This window comes from Lichenostomus cassidix, chromosome 3 (genome assembly GCF_008360975.1).
Source record: "Lichenostomus cassidix isolate B80296 chromosome 3, HeHo_3.0, whole genome shotgun sequence".
In the NCBI taxonomy this organism is placed as follows: Eukaryota; Metazoa; Chordata; class Aves; order Passeriformes; family Meliphagidae; genus Lichenostomus; species Lichenostomus cassidix.
The window spans coordinates 60,177,267-60,194,274 of record NC_139483.1 but is presented as its reverse complement, the minus strand read 5'-3'; the positions used below and the strand labels follow the sequence as shown (position 1 = coordinate 60,194,274).

Sequence of the window (17,008 nt, the reverse complement as noted above, 5' to 3'; positions counted from 1 at the left end):
TGCTCATTGCAGTATTTATTTATAAATATTTGTTATAGTACCTTTAAAAACCCAAATCCCTGAGGCAATGCAGATAGATCCTCACCCATGTACATAAATCTAAATAAAGACAGAATGAAAGAAAGAGCAGTCACACCTGATATTGCTGCAAATCTAACTCCTTTTAGTAATGTGGGTGCTATTATTCCATTCCCCTGGCAGTTATGGATAATTTTGAGCTCCATGAAAATCAATCACAGGTTTTTAGCATTTTAGAAACTATGTATGTGAGTGTCATGGTCTTTCAATACTGGGGAAAAGGCCTAGGAATTTTGGGTTTGCTCAGATATTGCCTACACTGCAGATGAGTATTTTTCTTTCACACATGGGATCAATTCCTTTGCGCTAACAAGGATCCACCCACTCCCATTCCTTGTTCCCTGGCTTACTATGTACCTCAAATCCTCACATGCGGTTCCTTGTGCCTGCAAGAACCAGATTTTGCAGAAGATAATCCTGAAGGATGGGGAGGGAAATGTGAGAAACCAGTGCTAAAAGTGGTGTAGAATAGAAGTTCTGGTTAAACCACCCATCCTCACTGGAGCTTTAACTCTTCCAAATGTCAGAGCCTCTCTTCAGACTTTTGTTTCCTCTCGGTTTGGAGGAGAGTTGTTGCCTTTTCTCTCCACAAAAGGTATTCAGTAACTACCTTCAAGCTCCATTTAACAGTAGTCCTTTTGCTATGCTAAGGAAAATCATTCCCTGTTCACAGCTCAAGAGAACCAGGAGGCTTTTTTTTGTTCTGATAACTCTGTTTTAAGTGAAAACACAATAAAAGACTGAAACAGATGGCAATTTATTTGTCTCTAAAGTTTGCATGTGTGTTCCATGACATTTTTATAAGACTTTAAAGATTCCTCTTCTTCTGTCATCAGTAATCTGGAACTGCTTTTTCCAATAAAATTAATCTGCTTAACTCTCAGTAATGTTGCAGTCTCAGAAGATAGCTGTCCTTTCTTCATAGTTTTGCTGTGCTAAGAGTGTTGCTGTCTCTGTATGTTTTCTAAGACTACTGTATACTTTGATATTCAAGGGTTAGACCTGCATGCAGCACTCAACATAGATTCATACAGTGGCTTAATGAAGCTTTCATTTTCCCCTCTCTTCCTTGTGCCTGGAACATAGAGCACACACTGCTGGAAAGCTCTTTGCCTGCTCACTGGTTTAGAGAAATATTTAATATTCGAGCTTGACTTTTACAAAGAAAAGCAGTTCCGAGTGTTCCTTACTAAATAAAATCTTTCCATGTGGCTACTAAGTCTAGATTTTATTACAGTTTCCATACTTTCCTCTATATGGAAATGAGACTTATTGATCTATACTTGTCCAAATCTTCCCCGATGGCTTAAAAATGGTATCACATTTGTTGCTTTCTGTTTCTTTAGGAATGAGATTGATTTTAAGTGACAGATTACACATAACATTTTCACATTGGCATGTGTGTTCTTTCAGAAAATCCATGTGAACGCCATCTGGTCCTTCTGATTTCCTACTTCTCATTCTATAAATTTTATTCAAAAATCTCTTCTGACACTGCAATTGAAAACAACCCATCAGACTCAGCCCTCTATAAAGAAAAGCTGTGGTGGAAACCTCCCTTACTAAGTAAAGATTTCATTTTGTTTTGCTTTAATGACCTTATCTTTCTGGAAAACTTCTTTTACAGCTGACTCTGTTGACTGTACAGACTCTTTGCCATGCTTCTTGCTTCTAATGCATTTGAAACCTTGTTAAGTTTTTATTTCATTCCTTCCCCTGTTTCATAAGAATTCTTCATGTTTTGAAAGCTCCCATGAAACTTTAGAACTTAGGCTAAGTATGTAGCAAAACATTGCATTTATGACAAGAAAAGCTAAAACAAAAGACACAACAAAAAAAAGAGAAATATGCTAACAGTTTCTCTTCAAATTGAACTTGGTAGATTTTTAAAAATACAATTTTAAGAACCTACAAGGTATAATAATTCTACTGAGAAACTGCTAAAAATATTGATGCATCACAAATAAAAAATAGTATTATTTGTTCTCCTCTTGGCTAACAAAACCAAGGGATTACAGATATCACTGTGTGTCAGGCTCCATAAACGAAAATGTTCCTTTCCATATGCACTGCACATTACATTAGTTTTGCAATTCATATATGAACTTTCTAGTTTGGCATTAGATCACATATACACTCAGACACACAGGCAGAAAGCTCAAATATAAATACGCAGCTTTGCCCCTTTCCAAATGCAAATGCTTAAGGCTCTTCCAGCATCCATTGCAGCCAGTTCCAAAGGTTAGTGTTCTAGTTCATGGAGCTCAATTTGTCATCACGGAAAATACTGGAGACTGTCATGGGCGAGTGCTGTTATGGGAAGCTAATCTGACTTGGACAGGAGAGAAACTGAATATTAGCTTTTTGGTGAGAGGGAAGAAAGAAAACATACAGTTTATGTTGTTCCACTGCAAGATCTTCCCCATTAAATCTGCTTTATCACGGATGTACCTCTAGACCAAAAAGATGAACTGCCAGGAACTCTATTTGGAGGCCACATGCAGGCTCACAGAAGGAGCTGGATCACAGCAGCTATATACGCAGAGATTTATGAACCCTCGCCTCTGGTTTTATTGATTTAGCAGGTTTAGAGCAACTCTGACAATGTTACTGGCTGGAGTTCACATTTCCATCTTGCTTTGCAGCCCATAACCAGATCTAGACTTACTGACAAAGGAGATACCAGCCAGAAGATTAATAGTAAACATCAATTTAAATATCAATCACACATTGCAGAATGAGTTGCTCCCACAGGGCTTAGGTATCAATTACAAAAGCAGATAAACGCATGGATATGGGGATGTCTATTTGCTTCCTATGCTTCCTCAGATCATGAAGCTGAAACCAGCAGCATGCCTTACACCTCTGTGCCCTGCTACAGCACTGTGGCTCAGCTCATAGAAGTGTTGGTGTTCCTTAGACACACTTTCTGCTATGCCAGCTGAGGGCATTTGGATTTGGTCCATTTTAATAGAACAACTACATTGCACACATAATACACATACACACACACACAAAATCCCCTGGCTACCTGAGTTTTCCAATTATGGCTTCACTGAAAAATAGCTCCTGCATTTAGTAACAGCCAATGCGTAAATGAGAGAATCTAAATATTCTATCAGTGCTACCTCCAGGTGCCACTATGAAGTGAGTTTTTCTATGATACAAGGTTATCAATAGCTCTTGGTGTAGAAATGCCTCTATTTTTGGTACTAACAAGGACTGATGTGGGTAGATCCACAAAGATGTCTCTGCCATACTGTTTGCATATTTAATTTCAGTTTTCCAAAAGCAGAAATGACATGTGTGATACGCCTACATCTCATCAATCCCACTCCCTCTGCCCCTGCCATCATTCTCCACTTCCTTCTCTCACTCCAAACAGTCATAAATGAAACAATCCCTTCCTGGTTCAACGCAAACCTTTCTTCTACCCTGGCCTTTCATATCTTATCCATCTAATCCCGCTCTGAGACAGATGTTGGAACAGAGCTTTCCTTCATGAACATTCCTTAGATAGAAGACAGAACTGCAAAGAAATTAATGAGCTAAAGCAAAACTTCTCATATTCTATTTAATCTCTGGAAAAAATTATTTTTGCATGACAACAGTCCAGCACTACTTTTGCATTCTGAAACGAATCAATTTATGGAATAAAAAAGTCATGATTTTTGTTTGTAAAAGTTAAAGTGTTAGGAAGGAAGTTGAAAACAAACACAAAAGAAGCCAGCTAATATTCAACTAATTATCTATCATAATCTCCAAACATTTCTAGTAGTCTCCTTGTTGAAGATAAAGCGAGTCCTGAAAAGCTGTACTATGTTTCCCCCAAGTTTTTAACTTATCAATGCTCAACAAAATAACAGATTTGAACCCTACTTACCAAGATGGTCCAGGTCTGTTTCAAAAGTCCCTTCTTTCCAATATTTATATCTATATTTCCAGTATTTATGTATATACATATCACTATTTGTGTTATTTAGAGATTGTACAAATAATGATTTAAGGTTTTCTCCTGGCTCATTGATTTCTGTTTACATTACAGGGCCATGAACTGAGTCCTGTGGCCAGGGATGGCTCTTCTATTTCACTGCAGCAAATGAAATAAATTTTGTTGTGTATTTCTGCATGCTCATAGGAATTGAGACCTGGGGAAATCAGTTTGTTTTACCTATTCTGTAATACAGTAATGAAGATGCAAATCAATTAAAAGGTCACTTTTATATTTAGAGTTGATCTAAGAAGAGCAATATTTTAATAATTAGTAACACTAATGAAAACTTCATGCAATATAGGAAGAAGAGGCTTAGGGGAAGGCAGTCTAGTAGTCACACCAAGCACTTAGAACTCATGTCTGAAACTCAGAAGCCTCATTTCCACATTTATTTTAATGTGTAATAAACACGCCTCACCCTCCAAAACGAAATCACTTGACTGGAGTCTTGGAGAAGAATCAATTTGATTAAAAAAACCTAAACCCCTGTGTTAACTTTGTTAATTAGAGCTATTTGTCCTACAGATTTCAAACAACTATTTCAGGGCAATGTATTCTGAAAAGATGAAGCCCACAGATGTTTACATTGTGAAAAGGGTATTAAAATATAAATGCTGATCAATCAAATAGTATTTCCTTCTTTTCTGTTATCCTACGTAGCTGTGTAGTCTGGCTCGATAATACATCAGCTTTTCCTGACACATCTGAACTGTCAGCTCCCCTTCATTGCTTCCAGCTTTGAAATTTCACTTGAAGTCTATTACCCAGTGATTAGTGCATTTAACTTGACCTGTGTGTTTCCTATGCTGTTGTGCCTCAATCAAATATTTCACCATGGAAATTATTTTAACCTGATAAATTTTATCAAAAAAAACCCTAACCTTATTTTAAAAAGTTTTTTAAGATAAGCTCATGGGAAAGGCTATGCAGTAAGAATTCCTGCGGGGGCATGTCACTTCATTTTGCTTAGGACTGAGGGTAGCTTGCCAGGCCTGCAGATACCTTGTCACCTTGTTTACCCTTTTGAGTAAGCCCATCAGATGGCACTGTTGCACATAATCTTGTAAATGCTCTCTCAGCATATTTGAGCAAAATTTTATCCCCACAGGAAAAGGGTTTTGTTGATTCTTTTTTTCCCCAGATCTATGCCTCCAATGGGATCCATGAGATGCAGTCACTGTTCTTTTTGTTGGACCGTCTGCCACAGAAAGCCTTTCACCGGATAGAGCTATCTGACCTTGGGAATCAGGCACAGGCATCTGAACAGTGGTCCTTGAAAGAAATTCCTGGAGTGGTGTGTAGGTGTATTATAAACCTAGCTGCATTAAGACAGGACTGTGATACCATTGGTAACAGTGACAAGGTTGCAAAGCCATTTTGAGAAGGAAACCAATTCTCCCTTTCCTCACTTCTTCCTCTCTTACATGCCATGTCAGTCAGTGGATCTCAGTGGTCATACAGGTGGGTCAGTCTGTTTTTTCTGACCTTGGGGGATACAGCCTCCCTCGGCCAGGGAGGGGGTCAGAGTCCTCATTCAAGAAGAACAGGGAGTATCAGATATAAGAATCATGCAAAGAAAAGTGAAGCTCAGGAAAAAGCCTGAATTGTTCTACATGGTTTCAGCCTTTCCCTTGTCTGCCTTAAACCAACTGGTGTCCCACATGTGTTGATTTTGTACGTGTTCTTTATGCTTGCTATGTTCTTTAAGAGAAGAGGCATTAAAAGTAGATCAAAAAGTGCTGTATTAGTCACTGAGGAACACATGTACAGCCATTATCTCTGCCTGTGCTGTTCAGAAATTTTATTATGTTTGTTAGACATTCAGCAGCCAGTCAGTAAACAATCAACATGACCAGAACAGTCCTACTACCTGCTACCACAACATCTCCCTCTTAGGCTGCCTGTTCTTGGTTTCTTCACCTCATGAAAGCAAACAAGCTTGAAATGTAACTAACAAAGATTCCAAATGTCCCACAAATTGAGTTCCTTTCCTAATATAGTATCACACTGTTATGATTATAATAGAAAGTTCTCTGTGGCAGATATTCAGCATCTCAAGAAAAATCCTAATCATGCAAGATCCTAAAATAAAACTGAGGAAATCATGTGTGTGTGTGTGTGTGTATGCACATGCACTGGGATTATATAGATCATCTTTTGCCTGAACATTGTATTTTAAAATAGCCATTATTTATTAATCCAATCATAAGGTCAGTGGTTTATTTCTCTTTTTTATTTATTCCCAGGAAAAATGCTATGCTAGTTGGAGAAAGCATAAGCAATAACTTATACAGAAATTATTTATCCAGTCACGGGAGATTTCAATATTCTTTAAGTGAAGCCCTCAAATAGTTTTGATGGTGGATGACAGAGAAATTAAAGTTGAAAATTCTGGGTTAGTTCTTCACCAAGCAGAGTAAGTGTAATTATATGACCATAAACAGGGAAAGAATTGCTTTGCAGAATATATGACATATATAAAAATAGGCTTAATTGAGTGCAGTGGGACAGACAGAAATATTACCATGGGTTTAGATAAAACAGCAGACTCCTCCTAGTTTGACTTGCTTTAGTCTGCCTTTAACCATCACCTTCACCCATTTGTTTCAAATGAATCAATTCTGGTTTACACCAGTGTGGCAGGAGGAACAGATCCCTTGCTGTGGCCAAACACTTCAGCAGTGAACTCAGTGATGGATCACAGAGTTATTCTTATGCAAGAAAACATTTATAAACCATTTGTGGCCCATTTGTTTTGTCTGTAGTCTTGAATTTAAATTAATTCCATGCTCCTTTGTGAAACACTCCTTGACCAGGAAGAAAAGTTTGAACTTTAATATGATCCCATAGCTACCCAGTTCTGCATGGGAATTGTATTATGTGTAGTTTTAAAAAAATGACTTGCTGTAGCTAATTCACTTTTTTCACCACTGACTTTAATAAGGATCTTTCCATGTTGCCACTTTCACAGGCCAACGTGAATGCTCTTTTTTCATGATGCCTTCTTTGAAACAGAACCAGGCTCTGAAAAGTCCCCTTGGAAATATGAGTGTGTCCCGTGACATGCATCCTGGGGAAGGAGGAATGTCACTGTCACTGATGGAGGGCCTGTGTCCTAATGTAAAGGAAAGGCTTCCTGCAAAAGGGGACAGAGGAATGGGCTTTCTTTTTCCATAGGTCGTCTGTTAGGAAAGGTTGGTTATAGTCTCACAGTAAACTTGGATCACCCTCTTCCCACCAGCCCTCGCGAGCCCCCAAATCTCAAGACTGAATGCTGCAAATGGGTTGCCACACGTGAGTTAATGTTTCAGCAGTCTCACAGATGGGCCCTGCAAGGACATGCAGCCTCCTCGTAGGGCTCAGCTGAGCCCATGGTGTCCTGGCCCCAGTACCAACCATTTTAAACTGACTCTGACCTCAAGATACGAGGTCCTCATTAGAGGCCTTAGTAGCCTAATATCAGCAGTAGATTGAACCAAGCTGTTCTGGTCTTTGCCAGCACAAACATTAATAAAAGGGACCATGTCAATAAAACTTTCCAAGATGAATCCATAGAATGAGGCACTTATAGACTGTTATAAACAATTTGCCCTTTGGTGGTTGTCTGTTATCAGGCCCAGTCAAAGCCTTGATAAGTCTTGCCTCTTTAGGAATCATTAATTTCCTTGGAAATTTAAACAGCTGTCACTTGTGATACTCTTCAGGTGTACATGTGGGAAAGATTAGCTAGTGTTTATAATCCAATCTGTTCATTAAGTGCCTACCCATGTGGAACCTCCTTCACAAGTGAAGAGTCCGGCCTGCAAAGCTCCCACAGATAATTGGAGGCAGCCATGAATTATGCGAATGAGCTGTCGACAACAGGGATCGTGAGGCCTTACTGGTATCATCTGGTCTCAGGACAACGTTTAATGATTCCTTGAAAACAAGATGTGGCCTCCCTGGGCCCATGGGCTTAGTCCCCATGAATCAGGAGAGCCATGGCTTGTGCTTTCTGCTTGCGCTCCTGTCCTTCTGGCTCGCTCCTGCTCTCTGAGATGGCATCTTTCCACAACACAGAGAAATGCCTCCTCCTGGAACCAGGGCCACAGGAGGTCACTGACAGGCCTTAGTGACCCCAGCTGGCCTCACTCAGGATGTTCATCCACATTTCTTCTGTCCAGAGGCTCTCTGTACGGTCATGAATGTGCACTCTGTCCTGTCCTGAGCTAGGTGTGACTATCTCCAGCCCTGCCTCCACAATGGGCCTTAGTCCTACTCTATAGCTAGCTTGAGTCCTTGGTGGATCCCTCGGTTGTATGTTGCAGCTTATCTCCAGCTCTGTCTGCAGCTCCTTCTCTTTTTGCTCCTGACTGGAGCCCCTGGGTGGACCCTGGCCCTGGTTCATGCCTTATTTTAGAGGCTGTGAATGGTCTCTGCTATAGACCCTGTGGTATTGTGCCTTGTTGGTGAAGGTGTGATCTGTGTTGGAGTTGCCCTTGGCTGTTGCTTTGTCCAACTCCGTGGTACAATCCTGCTCTTTCTGCTCTCTGGTTGTAACCCCACGATAGGCACAAGCTCCAGTCTTTGTCTGTGCTGCTTCATTGTGAGCACTCTTTCTTCCCTGGGAGACAAGAGATGAGCATCCCCTGGGTCACACTCTAGTACTGAAAATGCTTCTGAAGCTGCTGCTTCTATGGCCATGGTCGCAGTCAAGGGGATGGGTGTCATTGGGTGCTGATGTCTTGTAAAACAGTGCCAGAGCTCAAGGAGTCAGGGACTTGCACAACCATGTCCTTAAGAACACAAGTACTTTTAAACACCTACTTAATTTCCATTGTTGCTCATTGTGCAATTCCACTTGGGCAGCCACATCAGACATCATCACAATAGTTGGCACATGACCATTTAGCACGAGATCAGTGTTTCAGATGGCACTCGGTTTTGCTAGAGACACGGGGAGCAGCTGGCAAAATACAGCCTCTCCCATTGAAGCTACTGAGAGTGGAAACTGCTAAATACTTTGCAGAGGATGCAACTCATTTTCTCAATTTACTCCTTCTTCATTATTCTAAAAAGATAGTTTTCATTTTTTCATTCCCCAGCCCTTACACTTTCTTGAAGTTCCTAACAGCTTGAATACAATTGTCTTCATTTTCCTTCTCTTTCCCTGCTTATCTTTAAACCATTGCCATCATGATGAAAAGAGAGAGACTGTATCTCATTTCAGGGTCCGCCCAAGCCTGGTTAGGCAGACTGCAAGAATTGCTGGGCTTTCAGCCAAGGTTTCTCATCTCGGCCAGGGTGGAAGGTTTGGGTTTTGAGTAAGAGTTTTTGAAGGGATGGGTGGAGGTGCATGTCAATACTTCTAAAAATCATGCTCTGGCTTTGAAGTACTTTTCTGGAGATAAACAGATCCTGCATATACCACACACTGATTCTGGAATTTGTGCTACTGTCTGACTTCCTTGATTAAGGAAGATTTATCTTTGATATTCAGATGGGCTCCATTCTTACAAAAAAAGTCTGCTCTGACCCATCACATAGACCAGCACCATAAGTTTGCAAACTCTGAAGGTGTGCCAAGTATTGGATTGGCTCAGAAATCCTCAGTTGGAATAAACTATTTTATTCTTTTCTGTGATGTTCATATATTGAGGTAAGTAAGTTTGCCACTGAAACATGAAACAGTGGGCTCTGGGGTCTATCTTTGAAGAGCAGCCTAAGTTCACTATGGCATTACAGTTACTGATTAATTTCAAACAATGGATAGATATTTATGTTTTAGAGCAAGGACAGGATTTGACCGAAGAACAAATGAGTGAATAAAGCAGACCACGTATTGGACTACATGAAGAGCAGCAAGGCTAGTTAATTAAGGAAAGTTAGAATCAAACTTTACTTGGTGCTTGGGAGGCCATACCTGGGATTCAGCATCTCATTTTAGCCCCAGTTCAAGCACGAGAAACTGGAGACAGTCAGTTTTTGATCAACAAAAGCAAATTTTCAGGTTGTAAAATAACCACGAAACTTGTTCAGAGACATCAAACCTAGCTCAGTTTGAGTCAGAACAGTCTCCCTGAGTTTGTGTGGTGCCATGCATCACTAAGATGGGTTGGCACTACTGGAATGACTTTTCTTGAACCATTCTCAAAGTACTATCTCAAAGTACAAAAGTACAAAGTACAATTGAAAAAATTCTTAAAGTACAATCTGATAATTCGGATCAGCTATATTTTGACATTGTCTGTCTTGAATTAGTTTAGTAATAATCTCAAGAAATTAAAATACACCTTTATTTAAACCTCCCTACCAATATTAAAAGTTTGCTTAAAAATCAGGTTCTGTTAGTGTCACATCTGATTTTCTCTTGCTATATGTATCAGATTATGTTCAGTTTTTAAGAACACAATTCATGAAGTAAGCCATTAATCATAAGAGAAAATAAAATATAATCTACACTGTGCCATTCTGGAACTCTTACCTGATTCTTCTCCAAGGGGTACCAGTACTGTCACAGATGTACCACAACTTGCTTCTGTTAAATTTTCCTGGAGTTTCTTAAACATAAAAGAAATAATGTAGGCTGTTTTACCTAGTCTTCAGTAATTCTATCTTTTTCCCCCCTAGATTATGTCAATTTTAAGGTGCCCAGTTCCCTTTAAAATCTACTAATTTGACACTGCACTATGCACCTGCTGAATTTCTGAAGGTGCAGATTTGGGAAATTGTTCCTGTTGGGAAGACCTTCCAAACCTGCAGTTATACAGTTATACTGCATGTATAACACAAAACACAGATCTCTACATATATATGGATGTCAATACATTGATATTGCACTACCTGTTAGAAAGTACCTCATTAAAAAAAAAAAATCAAATGATTGCGCAGGGTAGCTAGGAAGTAGTGTGAGCATGGCCACTGTATTTGCATAGGGCAATTAAGGCCAATTATGAACACCTAGGAGGCTGAGCCCGACCACTCCTTTTGACCATATGCAAACAGGTGGCAAACTTTCTCTCTGCCACTTTCTCATTGCCAAAAACAGTATCTTTCAGGAAAAGCAGCTTGTATCAAATTACCTTAAAAAATCCCTGTTGCCTCCCAAGAATAGCCACTTTGCCCTAGACAGAAAGCTTGTCTTAAACCCTGTTTACTTTAACAGTAGTAAACAATTTATAAGAACAAATTGGGTGAAAGAGGACCTAACAGCTTCTTTTCATACACTGATCCTGTCAGTGCATTCTCACTGAGTTGTGCTGCAGTTACTGACTTGGCTGCTCTCTAAAGTCTCCATCCCAACTGGAACTCAGAGCTACATAAGTGTGTCCTTTTGGTCTTTATAAAGACTAGTAACTAATAATATGAATTGAAGGAAAGGAAAGGCACTACCTGACCACTTTTTTTTTTTTTAAATAGTGATTAGTAACTAGCCCATAAGGGCACTACATTTTTAAGGCTCAGTTTAACCTTAATATCATCTCAGTGACTCAGCTGCATTACACTGATAGTTAGATGGTCTTCTACCTCACCTGCAGGGTCATACTCCTCCACGCTACATTAATCTTGTGTTCTTTCATGTCCTTTGTCAGAGCATCTAGAGGAAAAGCTGCTGCCAGCCCTGGCCATGTTTTTGTGAGTAGCTGGCCATGCTGTGCTACGTGCTGACCTCAGCACACTTACATGTGCTGGAAACAGGCTGTAATGGACTGCAGCTGTAGAGAGACATCCTTATTTCTGCAACATGGTAGAGGATAAGTGAGAACACGCCTCACAGCTGATGACCTGCTATGGCTGTGCAAGCGCTTAGGGAGCTTTAAGACAATGAAAAGGCATAATTGTGTAGCCCACTAAATTTCAGATACCTTCATGATAAGGAACTGCTGGATAATCACATTCTTCATCACTTTGCTTGGACCTAAGTTTTATGCACACTGCATTCAACCTAGGTGCTCTCAATCCTTCTAAACAAATTGGAACAAATTTTTTTTTTATAAATGAGTTATATTTTTATACATTCAGTGTAAGAATTTTAATGAAGTTTTGGAATTCTGTTTCCAGGATGAAGTTTGAAATATTGATGTATTTTCTTTTCAGTTCCTCCCTTTCCTCGGCAATCCCCTGCTAGCATTAAAGTATTTGCCTTTCTGAATTGTAGCCTAAATGGTTACAGCTGTTGAATCATCCCAGGCTAATCAGGATGAATTATGGCATCTGATATTTGAATAGACTTAGCTCGCTCTTCACTTGGCTTTGCAAATCACTTTGCCTATGTCTACACAACCTTTGACATGAAACCATGCTCATGGCATGCTCCCTGACACAGCTGCCTCCCAGCAGGCTCACTAGCAGCCTGTCTGGGCAAACCAGGTGGTGAGACCAAGGCTGTGGGATGCCACCTGTTGGGATGTTCTCCAAGATCACTTTGGGCCAGTCTCAGAATGGCTATCTACGGGAACAGTGAAGTTGTGCACGGTTGGCCACAGGGGGGTCCTCCAGGCTGTGCTGGGAGCAGGGATGTCCAGTGACAGCAACCAGGGTCCCCCAAGAGTCCAGAACACCTGAAACGCCCATATACAACCGTGTACAGATGTTGAGTTTTGAACTCTGAGGTGCTGGAACTGTGCTGCTACATTTTTGTTTTTATTTAGAGGCGACAGTGGCATTCCTGACCAAATAAGGCAGACTGGCCTCTTTCTGCATTGCTTAAGTCTCAGCCATTTGGAAAGCTAGATTTTATCCCTCTGCACATCAGTGGTGTGTGCCCTGAGCTACAAGTACTACCTGTTCCTTCCTCTCTTCACAGATGCCATCGGACATGCTAATGAGTACCACAGTCTTCACTCACCTCAGAAAGTGTGAGCCCTGACTCGTGTGAGATGTGGAGAGAAAAATGTGCCAAGAGAACCAGGACTGGAATGGATAATGCTGCCTGCTCAACACGGAGTGGCTCCAGTTGGTGCTTAGATTTTTCATGCAAAAGAACTGTTGGTAAATACTAAAGCAGTGAATGAGTGCAGACTATGCAGTATTCAGGGAGAATGCAGAGCTGGCATAAGGATGTAGATTAGTGTGGCACAGGTTGAGTTATAAGATCCCTGAGAGAAGTGCTCTGGCATATATGTGTGTGAATTCATGTATTCTGTGAACAACTCTGCAATCTGGGTCCTTCAGTCCTTGAGGTTGTGGATGCATTTCTTACCTTAGCTTCTCATTTGCAACCTCCACACCTGAGGACCCACAAAATCACAAGACTTTATTGTCAAACTCCTCCTGGCCTTGTCTATGCTGGCTGTTCACAGCTTCTAGGGAAGGAAACTTGATGGGATCTAGTGTTCCCTCACTCTGTCCCTCCTTTTTGGGAAGAGCACCACTGAGCAATGCCAATTCTCTTCTTTGGTGCTTTGACCTATATGCCTTGAGGCAGTGGTGATGCAATTGGCATGCCTCTGCCACACCCACACGTATGTTTTTAGGGAGAAATCCATTGAGAACAATGGTCATAAGTAGATGACTTGGGCAAAACAAAAACAGAGCAACCAAATGAGTGTGCTATGAGGATTCTGATGTTTTATACTATTGCCAGATGAGATATTTCCATAACCAGGTGTAGTTTCTATGTATTTAATAATCTGTAAAGGATTTTTTCTTCCATTAACTGGTGGAGTGTCTCCTCAAATCCATCTGTGTACCACATCCACTGCTGCCCACACTGCAAGAAGACCCTTGCTGTCACATTTGCTTGGATCAGAATATGCAGTCTTCACTTGATGCCTTCCTGGCTTTTCATTAGAGAAAATAGTGATCCCTATTCACCTCTATGCCTCTTATGATTATGTAAATTGCTCATATTTTCCTTTGGTGGTTTATTTTTCAGAATAAAGAAGATTGGCCTACTCAGTCATTCCCTGTACCTGAGTCACCATTAAAAAATATAAAGGGCTGTTGCTTATAAGCAATTGATACTTTCTCTAGATAATTAATCTTTTATGGATGCAGGGCCACCACTGTTAAATGTCGTCTCTTTGTACTGACTCTATTTACACAGAAAAATATGGCTAGCACTGTCACTTCAGAGGTAGTAGTTTATGACATCCTTTGAACTGTCTTGTAAACAAGGATACCATGAATCTTTTATCCCCCATCACAGAGACATTCCTATTTCTATAAACTTGGAGGCTTCCTGTAATGCAATACAATAATTTCACAGTTTAATAGTTTTCAGTTTCACTGAAGCAACAAACTAGGAAAAAAAGAGTATGTCTAAAAACTCTTGGAAGGTACAACTTGAGCTACAGTAAGCATAAGCCAAGTGTCTGCAAATGCTTACAACAAACGTGTTGTTTCTCCTGCAGCAATTGCAGTAACCACATAATGTGCATGTGAACCTTCAATGAGGCTTGTCCTGAAGGCTGCAGAAATGGTGGTTCAGGTGGTGTTGCCCATAAATAACATTGTCTCCCATGATTCAAGTTTGCTGGCTTTGAGCCTTCTGCTCTGATTTTTACTCATTTGTAAATGTAAAGCCCACACTGTCAAAGATAATCTATTAGGACGCTCTAAAAGATTTTCTTAACCACAACAGGCTAGAGGATCCCTTTTGTATGATTAGACTTCTTTGTAAACGATGTTTCTTTCCATTGGCACATGAAACTCTATTGCTTTTGTCTCTTTAGCCATATGATGTATAAATCATCTTGCTGATACCAGCATCCTAAGAACCAGTTATGTGAAAGGGCTTTTACAAATAATGCTTCTTGCCCTTTGACCATTTAAAACCTAACCCAAACAAACAAAAAATCCTCCTGTAGCTAAGATGTGATCCATTTAACTCGACAGGAGGTTTCCAGGACTTGGGTGAATTTTAACCATCCTTTTTGACACAAGTCAAGCTGTGCAAAGCAATGAAATTCTGATTACCGTGTGCTGGGACGACTGGATAGTGTTACAGTTCCCTCATTAAGAGGTACTGGAGTTAAGCAGGGGGAGTTGAACTTTCCTCTGTATTAAAACAACAAGCGTGGGAGACGAGGAGAGCAAGCTGGAGAACAGGAGTTCACCTTGTAACAACAAAGACTTAATATGCAGTATATCAAGTCTCCTGAACTTTGTCCTGCTTGGTAGTTTATCAGACAACCACGATGAACAAAATAGCAAAGAATGATTTAAATCTGTCCTGATTTCAATCTTCTGGCCTAGTTTTCCACTTCATTCTTTTTCTTTCATTTCATTGTTTGGTGTTCCCCTTCCTCAAGAGACATTCACAGTTTATATTAATCTTAGAGTTCAAAATATATATAGATCATTAGTGAAATAAAACATAGTGAAGATGGGTGAGATGTAAGACAGAAGTTTTTCTAACCTAGTGATGATTTCCCCCTTTTCAGCATTATATGCAATTTACTCTAAAAAAGAAACATGACTCAAATAGTCTTCACTAATTTTTTGTCAATGTTAACGCTAACTACTTTTAAAATCCATGGCAGTATATTTGTGGCTTTTTTTGAAACAGCAAAGATTTCTCATACCACCAAGATGAGAAGAAACCCTATAATATGAACTGACACTCTGAATCAAATTTTACAGAGAGTCTGCATGAAAATTGGAAGACATGACATTTCAGTTCACAAAGTTAAAATTAGCCTATTTTGATTGTGGAGGGTTGGTTCCAGGAAAAGACACCACAACAACTCACAAGACCAACATTCAGCCTTGCTGAATTACTTAGAAGCAATCAGTCATAAAAGTTTGCCTAGGAAAAAAACCAAATTATTGAAGTCTTGATGTTGAGGTAAACCCATGACACTGAGAAACACTTGTGCTGATTAGAGCTGAAGAAAAGAAAGTCAAGGAAGATAATTATGCAACAAGTGAGCAATGGAACTAGTAAAACTTGGTTTCACAAGCGTTGCAGTTTAAACGGGTGTTATAGCAGACCTTGGGCTGGACACAGCGCTCTCACCAACCAGGGAGCCATAAGGCTAGCTCTGGTTCGTCTGCTTCCACAACCGGCGGTGATAAAGGAGGCGAGGAGGGTCTATGCGTTGTGTCCATGGAAGATGTTTATTCGCATGGTGCAGCAGAGGCCAACGACCTCCCCGAGGCAGAGATGCTTCATGGGCGAAGGCCTCACATGCACAGCCACATGTAGTACATAGACAGCCACATGGATAGACACACGTGGAGCATAGACAGCAAGATGTCAGAGGGTCAGGGGTTTTATAGGGAAACAGAGAGGGGCAGGGACAGCACACAGGCCCACTGCCCTCTGGGCACAGGGGCAGTACCCGGGCGGAGTTAGGGTACAGGAACCAATAGGGAAAACCCGAGGGCATGGCCAGGACCATGTTGGGTGGGGAAAGGCAGGACAATAGGTGACAAGTACAGTCATTAAGAAAGGAATGGGTGGGGAAGCTGCAGCTTTTATCACAACATTTCCCCTGGTAAACACATTAAGGAAGAAATGGGTAGGGAAACTACAGTTATTATCGCAACACACAAGGAATTTTGCTCCAGCTTCTGTCCTACTCTCCTTGGGAATTGCAGCTCCCTCTCAGTTTTTCTTTTCCATGTGCTCAGGCTCTGTTATAGCCATGTATACACTGACGGCTCCTCTACATACACTGATTAGGTAGAGCTGTAACAGATTTTTAGCCAGAAACAGCACTAATTCAAGGTTTTGGAAGTGCTTTTGCCAGGACAATAAAGTTAAAAAACAGTGGGATACTGTAGTTTATGCAGAGAAATGGCAGAGAAGAGAAAGGAACCTGGTTCACATACAGTGAGTATGAGTTCCAAACACTGTCAAAGCTTGAGCAAGGCACCAGTTTTCCCAGCCAGACTCTATAACTTCCTAATGGGGCCTGCAACAGCCAGCAGCTGCAAGAGTCATCGTCTCTTCTGTCACAGGGCCTTGAACAACACATACCTTTGTGTCTAAAATGTGCCATGGAGTTA

The 17,008-nt window shown here is 40.6% G+C and overlaps 1 protein-coding gene across 2 annotated transcripts in view; it reads left to right on the top strand.

Annotated features, from left to right (window-relative positions):
* Positions 1 to 17,008, top strand: part of TRMT11 (tRNA methyltransferase 11) — a 131,680-nt gene that overhangs the window by 104,861 nt on the left and 9,811 nt on the right. The gene's annotated exons all lie outside the window — the stretch shown is intronic.